Source organism: Pleurodeles waltl, chromosome 6 (assembly GCF_031143425.1).
Source record: "Pleurodeles waltl isolate 20211129_DDA chromosome 6, aPleWal1.hap1.20221129, whole genome shotgun sequence".
In the NCBI taxonomy this organism is placed as follows: Eukaryota; Metazoa; Chordata; class Amphibia; order Caudata; family Salamandridae; genus Pleurodeles; species Pleurodeles waltl.
The window spans coordinates 64,653,980-64,669,217 of record NC_090445.1 but is presented as its reverse complement, the minus strand read 5'-3'; the positions used below and the strand labels follow the sequence as shown (position 1 = coordinate 64,669,217).

Sequence of the window (15,238 nt, the reverse complement as noted above, 5' to 3'; positions counted from 1 at the left end):
TTCCAAGTACCTAAACATTTTGTTTTGAATTATTCCAAACAAGAGCAAAATCCTTAAAAGGTTGTCTGGAACAATATTTGTTCCTGAAATAAGACCTCTGATTTTGTAACATTTAATTTGTAACCAGACACTTCCGAGAACTTGCTCAATTGTTAAAAAAATGTTGGCACGGTAGTATCTGGTTTGGCAATACAAAGCATCTGTATGAGCCATACATTTAACTTCCTGTTTCTTGAAGGGTACCTGGAAATGAATTTGGACTTTTGTACATGTTCCAGAAAGGCCTCTAATGAGAGGTCAAAGAGCTATAGGAGACAACGAACAACCTTGGCTAGTTCCGCTAATCAGTAAAACACTTGAGAACTGGACATCATAAACAAAAACAGTTCTGAGAGATTAAATTAAAGGGAATATATTTTACAATAGTGCGACCAAACGCATACCATTTAAAACAACGAGTTACATACTCCAATCTAACACAATATAATGCTTTCTCAGGTTTGAGTATTAGAGCCACGATGGATTCTGTCATCTTTGAAACACCATGAATAACATTAGAAATGTTCTCCAATTATCTGAATTCACACAACCTTTCAGAACTTCACATTTCTCTGAATTAATTCATTTGAGAGTAGAAAACAAAAAATTCTCAAATCTATAATTTTAGCAAGTAATTTAAAGTCTATAACAATCAAAGAAATGTGCCTGTACATTTTATATAAGGTATAATCACGATCTTTCTTTAGCATGAAACGGAATATAGATTTTGTGAAAGTACTTTCAGCTTTCCTTATTAATCTAAATAGTTATAAAGAGCAAATAGGATGGAAACTAAAGATTTTTTTTAAATGTTGTAACAAATTGACAGTGAAACCATCAAGCCGGGACCGTTATCTTTTGGTAGTTTATTAAGCACAGCATACATTTTCCCAACTGCAAGATATTTTTCCATAAAATTAAAATCATTTGAGGCACGGTTTGTATTTACTACCTCTATAAACTAATCATTCTGAACTTCTTTTACAGTTTCTATATTAGGCGTGCATAGACATTTATAATATTCAGCAAAACAATTGGCTCTATCAATATATTTGCCTAATTCCCTCTAATATTTATGATGCTTTTAACATAAGATTTCATTTGATCTTCAGAGCATTAGCCACGCGATTTCCTGAACAATTTTGTCCCCATTTAATTGCTTATTTTAGTTATTGTGCAGAGTGGTGGCTGATTCCTGTCTAATCATCTCGATACATGTTGGCCTTCAACAAAGCCATGAGTTTACCTTGGAAGCCTCTTTATTGTGCACAAAAATCCCCAAAGTAGAGATGCTTGAGAACTACTGGGTTTCAGTCCAAGCCACTGGTATGTCACAGTTGGATTTGTGAACTGAAGACCTGCCTTTTCAGCTCAAGGGTGTTGGAGTGTAGTTTCCTTAATCAAAATGAACATGAAATGTTTGCAAATTAATGTGTAATGATGCCGCATAGAAAATGTATTGCTGTGCTTTTAACACATGCGTGTGAAATGTGCCCACGGGAGTGGCCACCAATGTATACGATGATTAATGAAATAGACTAATAATGAATTATTAATGTACTAATGTATGATTCTGTATTAGCATTTAGAGTTATATGTTAAGGTGTTGCTAAATTAATTACTAGGCCTTAGTTAGCCTGAGTCGGGGCCTAGCTGCCCAGTTTCATATTAATGTGTTTTTCTAACGTGCCATGTGCTGACTTGCTGAATGTCATGTAGCCGTACTTTTCCAGAAGTTAGAAGAAGTGTGTAACTGTAGTAAATTCTTTCTCATGTGACTCGACTTGCTCAAGGAGACATTCTTGCTGAATGCAATAGTGTAAACTTGCAACAGATATAAGGTCGCCTGGACTGGTAAAGACAATGGAACTACTGACTGGGACTGTGAGAGGACCGCGAGAACAAGAAGTTGTATCTGACATTCTACCCATTGGAGACGTCCATTACAGGAACCAATAAACTACGTGAGAACTGTTCTAAAGTGACAATCCTAATGAGGTGATGAGCCGAATATTGGTTGGAGATAATGATGCACCAAAATGTACCCACTTGGAAATTAGGGGGCTGTACAACAAGATTAATATAATGTCATGACACAAGGAGAAATGAGCCATTCCGAGCCACCTTTTTGCCACTGCCATTACGTGCCATCTTTGCTATTACCTAGCCACTTTGTCACTCTGTCTTAATGACTTTGCTGTCTGATTTTCCAAACCATCCTCACTTTCCTTGTCTTGCCCGTCTATAGTTTTCCTCCTTATGAGGGAAGTGTCCCTTATTACCAATCTTGCTGAACTATGCTGCGTGTCCTGGCTGATGGCGAATCACCGATGTCCTGAGGACGGAGACTGACTCTGTATGCTGACCCATTACGGAGGGTAACTATATGATGATAAAGTTGTGATTGTCTGTTTCCCTTTCCTTTCTGGTACCAACTGCTCTTTTGGTAGTGCCCATAGTTAGATGTTTTCTAAATTCAAGTTGCTAAAATTGTTTTGCATGAAGCCCAACATGCTATTTCTAATTTGAGGTTAGTTAGGTGGTTCACTAAACGGACGCAAGTAGACAAATGACTGAATCTGTGCTTTGTTGAATAATACGCTAATGATACTCTGCTAAGATTATTCCATGTTGACGTCGTGATTTGTTCTAATGTTTATGATCTTTGCTTTGATGAAATCTTATTCGAGTTGACATATTGTGACATTGTTGATGTGTTTTCTGGTATTGAGAGTAATAAACTTGCTAATAGAGTGTAACCAATAGGGAGTAAATATCATAAATCTTACTAAATTTTGTGTGGTTATTCATGACTGAAAGGTCATGGGGTGTTTTAATTCTTATGCCATTGATTAATTTGATGGATTTACTATTGTGAATATTGATGAGGTTATTGACCTATTGATTGACATGCTGATTAGTTATCTCGTCTTAAGGTGTCTTCAATCAGGGTCAAAAGATTCATCGGACTAAAACGAGTCCCAGAGTGAATAAATTATCTAGATTGGGACGCGTTATCAAGGGCAACAGCCAGGTGAGACAGTAAATAACTTTCCTACTTCCTCACCTGTTTTCCCTGTGCCCTTCTCTCCCATTCACTGTTATTCCTGGTTCTCCACTTACTGGCCATTTTTCACCTCCTTCCTCTCCTCTCCACAATGCTCTTCCACACTTTCTGCAAGATACAGGCACTAGTGTTTTCCTTTCTCCCTTCATGCTGGGATGGGCCATGGCATTGACTCTTCTCTGAAGAGATCCTTGAGATAGTGAAGGTAGGCTGCACAGCACCATACACACCTGAACCTGAAGGGGTCATACTTACTGGCAGCTGATTTAATCAATTCATGCCAACAAACTAGAATGCAGCCAGGTTCACCAATAGTTGTGCTGCAGCAACAGGGCCCTTAACTTTCGTAGCCAATAAGGCCACAGCTCACATGCTCCTCCGGGATTGGTGCAATCAGGGTGTATATTTTGTACACACACGTTTTAGCACTGTATTATGAAAGCAGGTTCTGATGGTAATAATGTTTGCCAAGAATTTTGTGCATATTGGTTATGTGGTATTATGTTGTAGTGATGCACTCTTTTAGTTTGTATGCTTCTTTGTTTTTGTGCTACTGATAAACCTGTCAGAGCCTCAGGGTGCTCGTTTTACTCTTTTACTCGCAACTCTAAACATGGTAACATTGTTTTGTACCCAATTGGCACATTTAATGTACTTGTAATTCCGTAGTAAAGTGGTACTGCCTGTACTCGGAGCCTGTAAACAAATGCTACTAGTGGGTCTGCAGCTCTGATTGTGCCACCCACTTACATATCCCTTTCAAACAAATCTCAGCCCTGCCATTGCAGCTTGTAGGTGCAGGTTTAAACTGCTATTTTGACATGGCAAAATAAACCTTTTGCCAGGCCTCAACGAACATGTTACTTACCTTCGGTAACGCACTAACTGATAAAGACTCTATCTAGCTGCAGATTCCTTACCTTTGAATTCCCTGGCATCAGTTTCGAATCTGGATTTTTTTGCTGAGCAATACCCTGCACGTGCCATCAGTTGGCCTTGTACGGATCCGCATGCGTCGTTCGGCTCTGCATGGCATCGTCAGCATCATTGGAGCCGTCTGTGACATCAAGGTTGCCTATAAAGGCACCACCCCGGCGTCAGTACAGCAGTTCTTTCACCCACGAACCATGATAGAACCAACAGTTCGTCTGTGTAAAACTATAGCCTTAAAAGGGATATACCTTAACCCTACTAGATATATCCACAGAGTGGGGAGGCACAGGTGGGTGTAAGAAATCTGTAGCTAGATAAAGCCTCCACCAGATAATGCGTTACCAAAGGTAAGTAACTTGTTCATCTGATAGAGACTTCTAGGTGCAGATTCCTTACCTTTGAATAGATACCCAAGCCATAACCTCCTGGCGTAGGGCTGCGGATACCTCTACTTCCACTAAAAAGTCATGTAGGACCGAATAGGCAAACTGTCCATCTCTCAGTACCTGATTGTCCATGCAGTAATGTTTTGTAAACGTGTGCAAGGATGCCCATGCTGCTGCCTGATAAATATCTAGGACTGGAACACCCCGAGCTAGCACAGTGGTAGCAGCTTTGCCCCTGGTAGAATGAGCCCTCAAGCCCTCACGAGGCTGCTTCTTGGCCAATGCAAAACAGATCTTGATGAAGAGAACAACCAAGTGTGAAATGGTTCACTTCTGCACTGCCCGACCATTCTTTGCTAAAACGCATTACACAAACAGTTGGTCATCCACCCGAAACTCTTTTGTGCGGTCAAGGTAGAATGACAATGCTCTTTTTGGGTGCAGCCGGTGGAGTCATTTCTCTTCCTTAGAGGGATGCGGTATAGCAAAGAATGTGGGCATTGTGATATTCTGACCAAGAAGGAATGGAGTCACCACCTTAGGAAGGAAAGAGGTACGTGTTCTAAGAACCACATTGTCTGGGAACATGGGAGATACGGTGGCTTGGATGAAAGAGCTTGCATCTGACTCACCCTCCTGGTACATGTTATACTAAGAAGGCTGTTTTGATGCTGAGTATCCAGAAGGGACAGTTGTGTAAGGGCTCAAAAGGAGCACACATTAGAAATGTGAGGACCAGATTTAAATCCCTTTGGGGCATAACAAAGGGTGTAGGAGGAAACATATGTACAAGCCTTTTGAGGAACCTATGTACAATGGGAGATTTGAAAAGCTGATCAGGTAGCCAAAGAAATGCTGATAAGGCAGAAAGATAGCCCTTGAGAGTACCCAAGGCAGACCCTTGTTGGGCATGGTATAGAGTAAAGAGAAGGATATCAGAAAGAGGATCAATAGACCTTTCTGTACAATAATATACAAAGCGTTTCCAATGGCAGGCGTATACTGTTTAATTGGAGGGGTACCTGGCTTCCAAAATACTTTACAGACTTTGGGAGAAAGGTGAAAAGCCATCAACTGTTGCCGCTCAATCTCCACGCATGTAGGTGCAGAGTTGACAGGTTCGGGTGGAGAACCTTCCTCTGCTGCTGCAACATAAGATCCTTCCGAAGGGGCAACCTGATTGGAGGATTGATGATCATTTTTGGAAGCTCGGAATACCAAACTCTCCTTGCCCAATCCGGAGCTACAAGGATTACTTGGGCCCGGTCATTCTTGATCTTCTTTAGAACTCTGGACAGAAGTGGTATGGGTGGAAAGACGTACAGGACACCTGAATTCCACTCATGATGAAAACTGTCACCGAGTAACTGCTGCCTTGGAAACTCCAGCGTGCAATGCTGCTGACCTTGTGTGTTCTCTGCGGAGGTGAGCAGATCTAACCAAGGCTCCCCCTACTGCTGAAAGAGTCCTTGCACCACCTCCAGGTGGAGATACCGTTCATGATCCACTAGACACTGACTGCAGAGTTCGTCCGCCCTGGCGTTCGGAGAACCTGCCTGGTGTTGAACCACCAGGGTTATGCTATGCTGTTCCAGCCATGTCCAGAGATGCAGGGCCCCTCAACAAAGGGTCCATGACCCCACATTGCCCTGCTTATTGCAGTACACCTGCACTGTCTTCCCTTTCACAATAGGAAGAAATGCTTTCAATGGCAGTCGGATCACCCGGAGCTCCGATAAGTTGATATGGAGTCCTGATTCCACCAGAGACCAGAGGCCCTTGATCTCTGCCTCTCCCAGATGGCCTCCCCATCCCAGAAGTGATGCATCTGTCACTACTGTGATATCTGGTTGGGAAAGGGAGAGGAGTCTGCCTCTGACCCAATCGTAGTTCACTAACCATCACTGCAGGTGTTTTGCAGTTCCCTCTGAGATTTAAACCATGTGGGTAAGATTCCCCTGATGCTGCGCCCACTAGAACTTCAGGTCCCACTGCAAAGCCCTCATTTGCCATTTGGCATGTTTGACTAACAGGATGCAGGAGGCCATGAGTACCAACAGCCTCAGAGTCTGTCTCACAGAAATCCAGGATACAGGCCGAAACATCGGTATCATAACCTGAATATCTTGGACTTGCTGCTCGGGAGGATAAGCCTGAAACTGCACTGTGTCCAGAACAGCTCAGATGAAAGGGAGCTTCTGAGAGAGAGTCAGGTGTGACTTCGGCACCTTTATAGTGAACCCCAGCGAATACAGGGGGTTCGCCGTCGTCTAAAGGTGGCTCATGAGAGCCTGGGGCGTAGAAGCCTTCAACAGCCAGTTGTTGAGGTAGGGGAAGACTGAAACCCCTAAACTGCGCAGATGAGCTGCTACTACCACTATGACTTTGATGAACACCCGAGGGGCACTGGTGATACCGAATTGGAAGCACGGTAAACTGAAAGTGCTCGTGGCCCACCTTGAACTGCAAGTGGCGCCTAAGGGCAGGCAGGATGGGGATATGAAAATAAGCATCCTGCATATCCAACTCTACCAACCAATCTTCTTGGTCTAGGGCAGACAAGACCTGAGCAAGAGTGAGTATCTTGAATTTCTCCTTTTTGAGGAAGAGATTGACGTCCCTTAAATCCAAGATAGGGCGAAGACCCTTGTTCTTTTTTGGAATCAGAAAGTAGCAGGAATAACATCCACTGCCTACTTTTGACATCGGGACCCTTTCTATGGCTCCCTTGGCTAAGAGAGCCATAACTTCCTCGCGGAGCAAGATTAAATGATCCTCCATCAGCCGTTCTTTAATGGAGGCATAGAGGGAGGGAAAGACTGGAAGGGGAGGGGTTAGCCCTTCTGTATGATCTGCAAGACCAATTTGTCCAATGCTATGGACCACCAGTGAGGGAGATGAAATTGAATCCTCCCTCCAACTAGATGAGCATGGTCTTGCAGAATCATACTAGGAGGACTTGGGTGCTGTGGAAGAGGGGGGCTGGGTGGTGGCCGACCTCTGGCTTGACCCTCTGGGTCTAAAGGTACCATGACCACGTCCTCACACTAGATGCTGAAATGATGGAGGACGGTGGGTGACTTGTGGGTGGCGTGGTACCACATGCCTTCCGAAGCCTCGAAAGGCAGGATGCTGGTGAGCAGGTGCCAAGAGGCCCAAAGATCTGACTGTAGCGTGAGGGTCATTGAACATCTCAAGTGCTGAGTCTGCCTTTTCTCCAAATAGGCATAAGCCATTGAAGGGCATGTCCATAAGGTTTGCCTGGACAGCCCCTGAAAAGCCAGACGTACGGAGCCAGGCATGGTGTGGAAGGGCAACTGTCAATGAAATCGACCTACCTAGCGAGTCGGTCATGTCCAAACCACACTGTATCGTAAACTTGGCTGCATCTGTCCCATCTTTTACAGTGTGAGTGAGAGTGTCCCGCATGCCCTCCGGGACATGGGGCAGCACGTGTGCCACCGTATCCCATCAAGTATGGGAAAAATGGCCCAATAGGCATGAGGTGTTTACGGACCTCAATGCCAGGCTGGAGGAAGAAAACATTTTCTTTCCAAGCTGGCGCAGCCTCTGGGATTCCATATCTGGGGGAGTGGAAGGGAAGGCACCATGGGAAGTAGAGACCTGGACTACCAAGCTTTCCGGGTTGGGGTGTTGGATGAGGAAACTAGGATCATTTGGAGCTGGTCTATGGTGGCGGCCGATGGTCCTATTAACAGGAGTCCTGTGCTGGGTTTGGACCACGTCCCCAGTAGGACATCAGTGAGTGCTTCATTGAAAGGTAACATTGGCTCTGATGTGGAAACCCCCGGCTAAAGCACCTCAGTCAGGAGGTTCATCCTGACTGGCACCATAGGCATATCTAGGTCCAGGACCTCAGCTGGCTAATGAACCACCATAGCATATGAAGCACCCTCCTCCGTAGCCACAGTAGGATGTGAGAGCATGCCAGTATCTGGAGAAGTATCCAGTCCACTGGCTTCCCCTAGTTCCTCATACCAGTCCATATGCTTCAATCCATACTCTAAAGTGTAATAGGACCCCTCTCATTCCTCTACTGTACCTGGCTGTTCCAAAAAAGCCTCAGGTAGTGATCTGGCCCCTGTCGGCGCCATCGAAGCCGGAATCGGCGTTGTACAATGTTGTTCCTTGTCTGGATCACCTGGGATAAGGATGGGGCTCGCTCCACCAGTGGGTGCCAGTGGAGGGGGGAGCGTCGACGTCTGGAGCGATGCCGGAGGAGGTCGACTGTTTAAATTCAGCATTTCCCCTGTTCCGGTATCGGATGCTGGGGTCCACAAGGGTAGTGAGGCTGAAGCCATCGGCGTCAAACCTGATGGGACCCCGCGGGCCCCGAAGGCACTCCAGCGGGGGCAGCCAGCTCAAATACGAGGCCCATGGCATTATGAAACTCTTTGAGTGGAGGGGAGGTCACTCCAGCTCCTGAAAAGGGGAGAATCTCGGAGTTGGCCCAGGCATCAGTTCTGCTGAACTGTGCCTGGAACGTCAACATTCCCGAGATGCTGATGGGCATGGCAAAGTCGAATTCCACTTGGACTTCTTCTTCTTCTTATGCCTCTTCCCCAATTGCCCGGATGACTTCGAGTGAGAAGAAGAGGACTTATGGCTCCTGGAGCGGTTCCGCGACCTCCTCCTTCATCGGGACTGTGACCTCCTAGGAGTCACGGAAACCGAAGTTGATTGCCGGGCATCAGAGACCGCTCTCTCAAAGCTTTCGGGGGTCACTCACAGACATGGCCCAATGGCAGGTGCGACACGGCTTAAATCCCATCTTCCTCAATGTCTTCCTGCACAAACTTCAAAAGACTTGAAAAAAAGGTAGAAAAAAGGCCTGCCAAAAAAAAAAGGCAGACGGTAGCTCGATCCCAGACCTGCGCTTAACGGGGGTGCCTTTATAGGTGACCGTGACATCACAGATGGCTCCAATGACTCTGACGATGCACACGGAGCCGAACGATACACGCGGATCCAAACGACACCACCTGATGGCATGCACAGGATACTACTCAGCAAAAAATTCCAGATTAGAAGCTGAAGCCAGGGAATTCAAACGTAAGGAATCTGCAGCTAGAAATCTCTATCAGGTATTCCTTTTTGTTAGTTACCCCTAGGATAGGCCCTAAATCACATATAGGGCAGGATGCAGGGTTTTTAAAAAGTTGGGCATGTACTTTAAAGTTGTAAATATCTTGGTAGTAAAAAACTCTTAAATTGTTTTTCACTACTGTGAGGCCTTTCTTCCCCATAAGATAACATTGGGATAACTGATTACATGTAATAAGTGATAACTTTAAATTGGAAGCAGGTAGACAGTTCATGTTTGGTATCTAAAGAATTGTAATTAAAAGTCCTCTTTAATGGCAATATCCTTAAGTCACAATTCTGAAAATAACACTTTAAAAAAGTTGACATTTTCTTGTCCTAACCCTGTGGTACCTGTATCCTGGGTCACATGACCAGACATAGCTGGCAGTTGGTCTATGTTTACTGCTGCCAGACAGTGAGACAAAGGGCAAAGGTGTTGGCAGGATAGGCCACTTCTGGCTTGATGAGGGGGAGGAGCTTTGTGAGTGTGCCTGGGCGCACTCACAAAAGGTTTGACATTAGTCTTTTGTGACCCCAGACAAGCTGGGTCCAGAGCAGAGAGGCAGGAATTTCCACACACCTATGGGGTGGATACCTTCAGGACCTTCTTCAACTTCAATGCTGGCACTAGGTATAAATATTGGACCATTAGACCCAACTCCTAATACACCTGTGGACTTGTGGGAGATTAAGGACTGTTGTGCTGCTCAGTAAGAAGGACTGCCACTGTGCTGACTTGCTGCCTGCTGCCCTCGTGTCCAAGAAAAAAATGGGACCTGCATCCTAATCCAAGGATCACCAGTGTGACTCCAAGGGCCAGTTGACTGGCTTCCTGATTAGAAGCCTCAGGGACAGAATATGCTTTAACCACCTTGAACCCAGCATCTGGACTCTGCTGTGAGTCTTGTCCCCCTAGTGGGTCCATCCCAGGCCTGGACCCTTGGATGTGGACCTGAAAGTCCTATGCCAGTCCAGCTGTGACCCTGTGGGTATAACAGATATATTGCCTCCCAGAACTCTGCATCGGAGCTGCAGTGCAACACATTAGATCACAAAATTCCTCATCAGAGCCACTGTGGGACACATTCCCAACACAGAACTTTGCATCGCAGCCCACATCCTCCTCAGGACAGCCTTTGCACGATGCATCCTCGACTCAGGCCTTCACATCGAAAGCCTGCAACCTCTTAGGAACAAGCTAGTGTGCAACGCATCTTTGATGCAGCACTTCTCATCACAAGCCCTTCATGGATGGCATCCTCAGTGATGACATAAGACCTCACATTGCAGCCTTGCAGCTACCTGGAACTATCCTGAATGATGCACCTCCACACAAGGGTCTCGAATTGCCTCAGCTACACAACGCATCCTTCATTGCTTGATCTCGCGAAGCTCCGCAACTTGGTTTTAAAGTACTCTTGTTCAGTAGGCCTAACTAGGTCCCTGTAACCAACTCACGCTTCATCGTTACTGGCCTGAACTTGTGACTTTGTCCCGTTCTAGTGCGAACAGATAACCAGTCTTTAAAATTGCATATCTCTGGTTCTAATGATTGGATTTTTGCTGTCTCAAATAATGTATTCAATTTTATTCTATTTTTCTAAATTGATTCAGAATTTTTTCTTGTGTGATGTTTTACCTTTGCTACCATTTGAAGTGTTTCATAAATACTTTACGCATTGCCTCTAAGTTAAGCCTGCCTGCATTTGGATCAAGTTACCAAGGCCCTGATTTATACTTTTTGGTGCAAAACTGCACTAATGCAGTTTTGCACCAAAAAGTTTAGCACCGGCTTGCACCATTTCTGTGCACCAGCCGGGCACCATATTTATGGAATGGTGCAAGGCAGTGAAAAGGGTAGATTAGCGTAAAAAACAAAATTACGTTAGTCGGGTGGTATTGGTGGTATGGAAGAAGGGGGTTTTGCACTAAAAAATGACATTAGGCAGATTAGAGTAAAAAAAATGACTCTAACCTGCCTAGAGTCATTTTCTGATGCAAACCACCCATGCCACATGACTCCTGTCTTAGAAAAGACAGGAGTCATGCCCACCACCCCAATGGCCAGCACAGGGGACCAGGGTCCCCTGGGCATGGTCATTGCACCCAGTGCCATGTAGGGGGGCCCATTTCAGGGCCCCCAATGGCACTTTAAAAAAAAATACTTACCTGTACTTACCTATACTTACCTGGGATGCGGTTCCCCCATCCTCCGCTGTCCCTCTGGTGTGGGTGAGGTTGTCCCTGTGGCCTGGGAGGGCACCTGTGGGCTTGTTCCATAGTGTTCCACCATGGAAGTAAGCCCACAGGTCCCCTGATGCCTGCCCTGACCCAGGTGTTAAAAAATGGTGCAAAGCAAGCTTTGCACCATTTTTTACCCCTCCTTCCTCCCGTGCGTGATTTTAACATGGGGGGGATAAATATGGCACTAAGGCCATAGAATCATTTTTTGCATGGGAACGCCTACTTTGTACCTCATTGACGCAAAGTAGGTTTCCATGTCCAAAAAATAGCTTTATCTCCATAAATTTGGCGCTACACGCATCTAGCGTCAAAGTATAAATATGGAGTTAGTTTTGCACTGAATTTGCGTAAACAAAAAATGACGCGAATTCTGCGCAAAACAAGTATAAACATGCCCCCCAATGGTTAAGCACAGGTTATTTCGGGGTTTGCTTGTTTTTCAACCTGACAAAGATTGTGGTTGTTGCTTGAGTAAGGTTCACCCCACATAACCAGTAACCCAATTTCCAACAGCTGCATTACATTACCGCAATGTGAAAATGTTCTGACATGCAGTAACTGTTCTGATATAGCTGTTTTATGCTCAGCTATGTTCCAATCGTGCTGTCATTTCAGTTTTCGTTTGTTATAGTGTTCTCATGTTCTATTGCTTTCCTTTAGATATGTTGACAAATCTTACTACATTTCCAGCCAAAAGCTGCACACACCTTTAAAATTCCTTTGGCAAGCACCATGAACGTCAGTTCACCAAAATGTCAGGAATAGTGGAAGTGACATCACACACTCTATGAACTTCAGTTTCACTCAAACTCACATGCTTACACATACACACTCATTTACACTTCAACACCCATTACACACACTCTCCCTCTCATTTCAACACACACTAACCCACAAGCACGCAACAACATACATTTAAAAAACATTTTTTACTTACCATAGCTGCCAGGGAAGGTCATATCCCATCTAATTGTACATCATGTCTATTATACTAATAGTGAATGATGAAATATTGTGCACTTTTAGTGTAATAAGAAAAATACAGGAAACCCAGTTGTAAGGAAATGCCTCCTAGGCATGGTTACCCCCTGACTTTTTGCCTTTGCTGATGCCAAGTTATGATTTGAAAGTGTGCTGAGGCCTGCTAACCTGGCCCCAGCACCAGTGTTCTTTCCCTAACCTGTACTTTTGTTTCCACAATTGGCACACCCTGGCATCCAGGTAAGTCCCTTGTAACTGGTACCCCTGGTACCAAGGGCCCTGATGCCATGGAAGGTCCCTAAGGGCTGCAGCATGTCTTATGCCACCCTGGGGACCCCTCACTCAGCATAGACACACTGCTTGCCAGCTTGTGTGTGCTAGTGGGGATAAAACAACTAAGTCGACATGGCACTCCCCTCAGAGTGCCATGCCAACCTCACACTGCCTATGAAGTATAGATAAGTCACCCCTCTAGCAGGCCTTACAGCCCTAAGGCAGGGTGCACTATACCATAGGTGAGGACATAAGTGCATGAGCACTATGCCCCTACAGTGTCTAAGCAAAACCTTAGACATTGTAAGTGCAGGGTAGCCATAAGAGTATATGGTCTGGGAGTCTGTCATGCACGAACTCCACAGCACCATAATGGCTACACTGAAAACTGTAAAGTTTGGTATCAAACTTCTCAGCACAATAAATGCACACTGATGCCAGTGTACATTTTATTGTAACATACACCCCAGAGGGAACCTTAGAGGTGCCCCCTGAAACCTTAACCGACTATCCATGTAGGCTGACTGGTTTTAGCAGCCTGCCACACTCCAGACATGTTGCTGGCCACATGAGGAGAGTGCCTTTGTCACTCTGTGGCTAGTAACAAAGCCTGTACTGGGTGGAGATGCTTATCACCTCCCCCTGCAGGAACAGTAACACCTGGCGGTGAGCCTCAAAGACTCACCCCCTTTGTTACAGCACCCCAAGGCACTCCAGCTAGTGGAGTTGCCCGCCCCCTCTGGCCACGGCCCCACTTTTGGCGGCAAGGCCAGAGGAGATAATGAGAAAAACAAGGAGGAGTCACTGGCCAGTCAGGACAGCCCCTAAGGTGTCCTGAGCTGAGGTGACTCTGACTTTTAGAAATCCTCCATCTTGCAGATGGAGGATTCCCCCAATAGGATTAGGGATGTGCCCCCCTCCCCTCAGGGAGGAGGCACAAAGAGGGTGTAGCCACCCTCAGGGCTAGTAGCCATTGGCTACTAACCCCCCAGACCTAAAACACACCCCTAAATTCAGTATTTAGGGGCTCCCCAGAACCTAGGAACTCAGATTCCTGCAACCTAAGAAGAAGAGGCCTGCTGAACTGAAAACCTGCAGAGAAGACGGAGACACCAACTGCTTTGGCCCCAGCTCTACCGGCCTGTCTCTCCACTTCTAAAGACACTGCTCCAGCGACGCTTTCCCAGGGTCCAGCAACCTCTGAAGCCTCAGAGGACTACCCTCCATCTAGAAGGACCAAGAACTCCCGAGTATAGCGGCTCTGTTCCACAAAGACTGCAACTTTGCAACAAAGAAGCATTTTGAAACAACACACGTTTCCCGCCGGAAGCGTGAGACTTTGCACTCTGCACCCGACGCCCCAGGCTCAACTTGTGGAGAACAAACACCACAGGGAGGACTCCCCGGCGACTACGAGACCGTGAGTAGCCAGAGTTGACCCCCCTGAGCCCCCATAGCGACGCCTGCAGAGGGAATCCCAAGGCTCCCCCTGACCGCGACTGCCTTCTTCCAAGACCTGACGCCTGGTAAAGACTCTGCACCCGCAGCCCCCAGGACCTGAAGGATCCAACCTCCAGTGCAGGAGCAACCTCCAGGTGGCCCTCTCCCTTGCCCAGGTGGTGGCTACCCCGAGGAGCACCCCCGATGCCTGCCTGCATCGCTGAAGAGACCCCTTGGTCTCCCATTGAATCCTATTGCGAACCCGACGCTTGTTTGCACACTGCACCCGGCCGCCCCCGTGCCGCTGAGGGTGTACTTTTTGTGTGGACTTGTGTCCCCCCCGGTGCCCTACAAAACCCCCCTGGTCTGCCCTCCGAGGACGCGGGTACTTACCTGCTGGCAGACTGGAACCGGGGCACCCCCTTCTCCATTGAAGCCTATGCGTTTTGGGCACGACTTTGACCTCTGCACCTGACCGGCCCTGAGCTGCTGGTGTGGTAACTTTGGGGTTGCCCTGAACCCCCAACGGTGGGCTACCTTGGACTCAAACTTGAACCCCGTAGGTGGTTTACTTCCCTACAAAACTAACAAACACTAATTTGAGGTTAGATAGGTGGTTCACTAAACGGACACAAGTAGACAAATGACTGATTCTGTGCTTTGTTGAATAATGCGCTAATGATACTCTGCTAAGATTATTCCATGTTGACGTCGTGATTTGTTCTAATGTTTATGATCTTTGCTTTGATGAAAGCTTATTCGAGTTGAC

At 46.2% G+C, this 15,238-nt stretch overlaps 1 protein-coding gene across 1 annotated transcript in view; it reads right to left on the bottom strand.

Annotated features, from left to right (window-relative positions):
* Positions 1-15,238, bottom strand: part of LOC138301857 (butyrophilin subfamily 2 member A1-like) — a 69,331-nt gene that overhangs the window by 26,394 nt on the left and 27,699 nt on the right. The window lies entirely within an intron of this gene.